Consider the following 7,696-nt stretch of genomic DNA (forward strand, 5'->3'; position numbering starts at 1 on the left):
GAGGCTTTTGTTAATCCTTCCATGAGAAATTTGGATAATTTCTCCATGAGGGATTATAGCTGTTGCCAAAGGCTTCACCCATGTAATTTACCTCTGCCATTGCAGGGTTCTCAAGATCATAAGCTTCTTATTCAGAAGATACTTCTTTAGTACTGTTAGATGCATTTTGCAATCCATTCAGACTCTGAGAAATCATGTTGACTTGATGAGTCAACATTTTGTTCTGAGCCAATATAGCATTTAGAGCATCAATTTCAAGAACTCCCTTCCTCTGAGGCGTCCCATTACTCATAGGATTTCTCTCAGAAGTGTACATGAATTGGTTATTTGCAACCATGTCAATGAGTTCTTGAGCTTCTGCAGGTGTTTTCTTTAGGTGAATGGATCCACCTACAGAATGGTCTAGTGACATCTTAGAAATCTTAGGTAGACCATCATAAAATATATATAAAATGGTCCACTCTGAAAGCATGCCAGAAGGACACTTTTTGGTCAAATGCTTGTATCTTTCCCAAGCTTCATAGATGGATTCACCATCTTTTTGCTTGAAGGTCTAAACATCCACTTTAAGCTTGCTCAGCTTTTGAGGAGGAAAGAACTTGGCCAAGAAGGCCGTGACCAGCTTATCCCAAAAGTCCATGCTATCTTTAGGTTGTGAGTCTAACTATGTTCTAGCTCTGTCTCTTACAACAAAGGGGAAAAGCATAAGCCTGTAGACTTCAGGATCTACTTCATTAGTCTTAACAGTATCACAGATCTGCAGAAATTCAGTTAAAAACTAATAGGGATCTTCTGATGGAAGTCCATGAAACTTGCAGTTCTGTTGCATTAGAGCAACTAGTTGAGGCTTTAGTTCAAAATTGTTTGCTCCAATGGCAGGGATTGAGATGCTTCTTCCATAAAAATTGGAAGTAGGTGTAGTATAATCACCAAGCATCCTCCTTGCATTATTGTTGCTGTTATTATTTTCGGCTGCCATCTCCTCTTCTTTTTCGAAAATTTTTGTAAGGTTTTCTCTGGATTGTTGTATTTTAGCTTCTCTTAGTTTCTTCTTCAGAGTCCTTTCAGGTTCAGGATTTACTTCAACAAGAATGTTCTTGACCTTGCTCCTGCTCATATGAAAAAGAAGGGAACAGAAAATAATAATAGGGATCCTCTTTACCACAGTAGAGAGATTCCTTTATGTGAGTTGAAGAAGAAAAGAATAGAAGAGGGAGGAGAAAAATTCGAACACAAAGGAGAAGAGAGGGTTCAAATTTTTAGATGAAGAGAAGTGTTAGTAGATGAATAAATAAATAGAAAGAGATGAGAGAGAAGAGTTTTCGAAAATTGTTTTTGAAAAATAGTTAGTGATTTTCAAAAATTGAGAGAAGAAATACAATTAAAATTAAAATTTGAAACAATTAGTTAATTAAAAGAATTTTGAGAAAGAGTGAGGAAATTTTCGAAAATTAGAGAGAGAAAAGTAGTTAGGTGGTTTTGAAAAAGATAAGAAATAAACAAAAAGTCAATTAGTTAGTTGAAAAAGATTTGAAAATCAATTTTGGAAAGATAAGAAGTTAGAAAATATTTTTGAAATTGATTTTGAAAAAAGATATGATTGAAAAGATATTTTGAAAAATATTTGAAAAGGAAATTAACAAGATTTGATTTTTAAAATTAAAATTGATTACTTGACTAAATAGAAACTAAAAGATATGATTTTAGAATTTAAAGATTGAACCTTTCTTAACAAGAGAGTAACAAACTTCAAATTTTTGAATCAATCGCATTAATTGTTAGTAAAGTTTTCGAAATTTTGAAATGAAATTAAGAAAATGATTTTGAAATCACTTTTTAAAATTTTCGAAAAATAATAAGAAAAATGAAAAAGATTTAATTTTTGAAAAAGATTTTGAAAAGATAAGATTTTTAAAATTGAAATCTTGACTTGACTAACAAGAAACAAATAATTTTAAAAATTTTTTGCTAAGTCAACCCAAAGATTTTGAATTTTATGAGTAAAATAAGGAAAAGATATTTTTTTGATTTTTTGAATTTTTAATGATGAAAGAGAAAAACACAAATATGACTAACAACATGAAAAATTAAGATCAAAACAAAGAAAACATGCAAGAACACTATGAATGTCAAGATGAACACCAATAACACTTTGAAGATCATGATGAACATCAAGATTTATTTTTGAAAAATTTTCAAGAAAAGAAAAACATGCAAGACACCAAACTTAGAAAATTTTCATGTTTAGACACTATGAATGCAAAAATGAATATGAAAAACAACAAAAGACACAAAACAAGAAAGTATGAAGATCAAACAAGAAGACTTACCAAGAACAACTTGAAGATCATGAAGAACACCATGCATGAGTTTTTGAAAAATGCACAAATTTTTTAAAAACATGAAATTGACACCAAACTTAAAAATTGACACTAGACTCAAACAAGAAACACAAAAATATTTTTAGTTTTTATGATTTTATTATTTTTTGGATTTTTTCAAAAATTATTTTGGGAAATAAAATTTTGAAAGATTTTTTTGAAAACTTTTGGAAAATAAAATAAAGGAAAATTACCTAATCTGAGTAACAAGATGAACCGTCAGTTGTCCAAACTCAAACAATCCCTGGCAACGGCGCCATAAACTTGGTGCACAAAATTGTGATCATCAAGAATGGCGCCAAAGACTTGGAGCTCTCAAACGTGAATCACACTTTGTCACAACTTCGCACAACTAATTAGCAAGTGCACTGGGTCGTCCAAGTAATAAACCTTACGTGAGTAAGGGTCGATCCCACGGAGATTGTTGGTATGAAGCAAGCTATGGTCATCTTGTAAATCTCAGTTAGGCGGATTCAAATGGTTATAATGGTTTTTGAATATAAAGATAAATAAAGCATAAAATAGAGTTAGAGATACTTATGTAAATCATTGGTGGGAATTTCAGATAAGTGTATAGAGATGCTTTGTTCCTTCTGAATATCTGCTTTCCAACTGCTTTCATCCAATCATTCTTACTCCTTTCTATGGCAAGCTGTATGTAGGGCATCACCGTTGTCAACGGCTACTTCCCATCCTCTCAGTGAAAATGGTCCAAATGCTCTGTCACAGCACGACTAATCATCTGTCAGTTCTCGATCATGTTGGAATAGAATATAGTGATTCTTTTGCGTCTGTCACTACGCCCAACACTCGCGAGTTTGAAGCTAGTCACAGTCATCCCATCTCAGATCCTACTCGGAATACCATAGACAAGGTTTAAACTTTCTGGATCTTAGGAATGGCCGCCAATAATTCTAGCTTATACGACGAACACTCCGATCTTTCGGAATGGAGGCTAAGAGACACGCGCTCGATCTAAGGTAGAATGGGAGTGGTTGTCAGGCACGCATTCATAGGTGAGAATGATGATGAGTGTCACAAATCATCACATTCATCATGTTGAAGTGCAACAAATATCTTAGAATAAGAATAAGCTGAATTGAATAGAAGAATAATAGTAATTGCATTAATACTCGAGGAACAGCAGAGATCCACACCTTTTTACTATTGTATTAGACATCTTGGTATCTATCTTTGGACGTTTAGTTCTTAGACCTTGGGGGCTGGCCATTCGGCCATGCCTGGACCATCACTTATGTATTTTCAACGGTGGAGTTTCTACACACCGTAGATTAAGATGTGGAACTCTACTATTCCTCGAGTATTTATGCAATTACTACTATTTTCTATTCAATTCATGCTTATTCTTATTCTAAGATATTCGCTGCACTTCAACATGATGAATGTGATGATCCGTGACAGTCATCATCATTCTCACCTATGAATGCGTGACTGACAACCACTTCCGTTCTACCTTAGAACGAGCGTGTATCTCTTAGCCTCCAATCCGAAAGATCGGAGTCTTCGTGGTATAAGCTAGAATCCATTGGCAGCATTCTTGAGAATCCGAAAAGTCTAAACCTTGTCTGTGGTATTCCGAGTAGGATTTAAGGATTGAATGATTGTGACGAGCTTCAAACTCGTGAGTGTTGGGCGTAGTGATAGACGCAAAAGAATCACTGGATTCTATTCCGACATGATCGAGAACCAACAGATGATTAGTCATGTTGTGACAGAGCATTTGGACTATTTTCACTGAGAGGACAGGAGGTAGCCATTGACAACGGTGAAACCCAACATACAGCTTGCCATGGAAAGGAGTAAGAATGATTGGATGACAGCAGTATGAAAGCAGAGATTCAGAAGGAACAAAGCACCTCCACACACTTATCTGAAATTTCCACCAATAATTTACATAAGTATCTCTATCTTTATTTTATGCTTTATTCATTTTTATATTCAAAAACCATTATAACCATTAGAATCTGCCTGACTGAGATTTACAAGATGACCCTAGCTTGCTTCATACCAACAATCTCCGTGGGATCGAGCCTTACTCATGTAAGGTATTACTTGGACGACCCATTGCACTTGCTGGTTAGTTGTGCGAAGTTGTGACAAAGTGTGATTCACGTTTGAGAGCTCCAAGTCTTTGGCGCCATTGTTGATTATCACAATTTCGTGCCCCAAGTTTTTGGCGCCGTTGCCGGGGATTGTTTGAGTTTGGACAACTGACGGTTCATCTTGTTGCTCAGATTAGGTAATTTTCTTTTCAAACAGTTTTCAAAAATCTTTTCAAAAAAAAAATTTCTTCTTTTTTCATTTTTTCTAAAAATTATTTTCGAAAAATCCAAAAAAATTATAAAATCATAAAAATCAAAAATATTTTGTGTTTCTTGTTTGGGTCTAGTGTCAATTTTTAAGTTTGGCGTCAATTGCATGTTTTTAAAAATTTATGCATTTTTCAAAAAATTCATGCATTGCATTCTTCATGATCTTCAAGTTGTTCTCGATAAGTCTTCTTGTTTGATCTTTAAATTTTCTTGTTTTGTGTTTTTTGTTATTTTTCATATGCATTTTTGCATTCATAGTGTCTAAGCATGAGAAATTTCTAAGTTTGGTATCTTGCATGTTTTTCTTTTCTTGAAAATTTTTCAAAAATTAGTCTTGATGTTCATGTTGATCTTCAAAGTGTTCTTGGTGTTCATCTTGACATTCAGAGTGTTCTTGCATGCATCATGTATTTTGATTCATAATTTTCATGTTGTGAGTCATTTTTGTGTTTTTCTCTCTCATTATTAAAAATTCAAAAAATAAGAAAATATCTTTTCCTTCTTTTACTCAAAAATTCGAAATCTTTGGGTTGACTTGGTCAAAAATTTTTAAAATAAGTTGTTTCTTATTAGTCAAGTCAAGATTTCAATTTTAAAAATCTTATATTTTCAAAACTTTTTCAAAAATCAAATCTTTTTCATTTTTCTTATTATTTGTCAAAAATTTTTAAAATTTATTTTCAAAATATTTTCCTATCTTTACTTCATATTTTCGAAAACTTTACTAACAATTAATGTGATTGATTCAAAAATTTGAAGTTTGTTACTTTCTTGTTAAGAAAGGTTCAATCTTTAAATTCTAGAATCGTATCTTTTAGTTTCTTGTTAGTCAAGTAATCAATTTTAATTTTCAAAATGAAATCTTTTCCAAAATATCTTTCTCAATCATATTTTTTTCAAATCATATCTTTTTCAAAATTTGATTTCAAAATCTTTTCTAACCTCTTATCTTTTCAAAATTGATTTTCAAATCTTTTTCAACTAACTAATTGACTTTTTGTTTGTTTTACTATTTCTTATCTTTTTCAAAACCACCTAACTACTTTTCTCTCTCTAATTTTCGAAAATCACCTTCCTATTTTTCAAAATTCTTTTTAATCAACTAATTGTTTCAAATTTTAATTTTAATTTTATTTCTTCTCTTAATTTTCAAAATTATCTCCCTCTCATCTTTTTCTATTTATTTATTCATTTACAAATACTTCTCTTCATCTTAAAATTCGAACCCTCTCTTCTCTTCTGTGTTCGAATTTTTCTCCTCCTTTTTCTATTCTTTTATTCTTCTACTCACACAAAGGAATCTCTAAACTGTGACATAGAGGATTCCTCTTTCTTTTCTGTTTTCTTCTTTTTTATATGAGCAGGAGCAAGGACAAGGACATTCTTGTGGAAGCAGATCCTGAACCTGAAAGGACTCTGAAGAAGAAGCTAAGAGAAGCTAAAGCACAACAATCTAGAGAAAACCTTACAGAGAATCTCAAAAAAGAAGACATGGCCGAACCCAATAACAATGGTGGAGGTGCAAGAAGGATGCTTGGTGATTATACTACATCTACTTCCAATTTTTATGGAAGAAGCATCTCAATCCCTGCCATTGGAGCAAACAATTTTGAGCTGAAGCCTCAACTAATTGCTCTAATGCAACAGAACTGCAAGTTCCATGGACTTCCATTAGAAGATTCCTACCAAGCTTTAACTGAGTTCTTGCAGATCTGTGATACTGTTAAGACTAATGGAGTAGATCCTGAAGTCCACAGGCTCATGCTTTTCCCTTTTGCTGTAAGAGACAGAGCTAGAACATGGTTGGACTCACAACCTAAAGATAGCCTAGACTCTTGGGATAAGCTGGTCACAGCCTTCTTGGCCAAGTTCTTTCCTCCACAAAAGCTAAGCAAGCTTAGAGTGGATGTTCAGACCTTCAAGCAAAAAGATGGTGAATCCCTATATGAAGCTTGGGAAAGATACAAGCAGTTGACCAAAAAGTGCCCTTTTGACATGCTTTCAGAGTGGACCATTTTGGATATATTCTATGATGGTATATCTGAGTTCTCTAAGATGTCACTGGACCATTCCGCAGGTGGATCCATTCACCTAAAGAAAACGCCTACAAAAGCTCAAGAACTCATTGACATGGTTGCAAATAACCAGTTCATGTACACTTTTGAAAGGAATCCTGTGAGTAATGGGACGCCTTAGAGGAAGCGAGTTCTTGAAATTGATGCTCTGAATGCCATATTGGCTCAGAAAAAAATGTTGACTCAGCAAGTCAACATGATTTCTCAGAGTCTGAATAGATGGCAAAATGTATCCAACAGTACTAAAGAGGCATCTTTTGAAGAAGAAGCTTATGATCTTGAGAACCCTGCAATAGCAGAGGTGAATTAAATGGGTGAACCCTATGAAAACAATTATAATCCCTTATGGAGAAATCATCCAAATTTCTCATGGAATGATCAATAAAAGCCCCAACAAGGCTTTAATAATGGTGGAAGAAACAGGTTTAGCAATAGCAAGCCTTTTCCATCATCTTCTCAGCAACAGACAGAGAATTCTGAGCAGAACCCCTCTAGCTTAGCAAACATAGTCTTTGATCTATCTAAAGCCACTTTAAGTTTCATGAGTGAAATGAGGTCCTCCATTAGAAATTTGGAGGCACAAGTCGATCAGCTGAGTAAGAAAATCACTGAAACTCCTCCTAGTACTCTCCCAAGCAATACAGAAGAAAATCCAAAAAGGGAGTGCAAGGCCATTGATATTATCAATATGGCCGAATCCAAAGAGGAAGGGGAGGATGTGAATTCCAATGAGGAAGACCTCATGGGACGTCTTCCAGACAGAAAGGAGTTTCCTATTGGGGACCTAAAGGAATATGAGGCTCATATAGAGACCATAGAGATTCCATTAAACTTCCTTCTGCCATTCATGAGCTCTGAGACCTTTTCTTCCTCTGAAGAGGATAAAGATGTAACTGAAGAGCAAGTT

At 34.1% G+C, this 7,696-nt stretch overlaps 2 non-coding genes across 2 annotated transcripts; one reads left to right on the forward strand and one right to left on the reverse strand.

Moving 5' to 3' along the window:
- The first annotated feature begins 470 nt into the window (after positions 1–470).
- On the forward strand, positions 471–574 carry LOC127746426 (small nucleolar RNA R71). The gene has a single exon (XR_008008045.1). It is a non-coding gene; the product is annotated as a small nucleolar RNA R71 (small nucleolar RNA).
- A 6,033-nt stretch (positions 575–6,607) lies between these two features.
- On the reverse strand, positions 6,608–6,715 carry LOC127746211 (small nucleolar RNA R71). Its single transcript, XR_008007831.1, has one exon. It is a non-coding gene; the product is annotated as a small nucleolar RNA R71 (small nucleolar RNA).
- Between the last annotated feature and the right edge of the window lie 981 nt (positions 6,716–7,696).

Source organism: Arachis duranensis, chromosome 3 (assembly GCF_000817695.3).
Source record: "Arachis duranensis cultivar V14167 chromosome 3, aradu.V14167.gnm2.J7QH, whole genome shotgun sequence".
In the NCBI taxonomy this organism is placed as follows: domain Eukaryota; kingdom Viridiplantae; phylum Streptophyta; class Magnoliopsida; order Fabales; family Fabaceae; genus Arachis; species Arachis duranensis.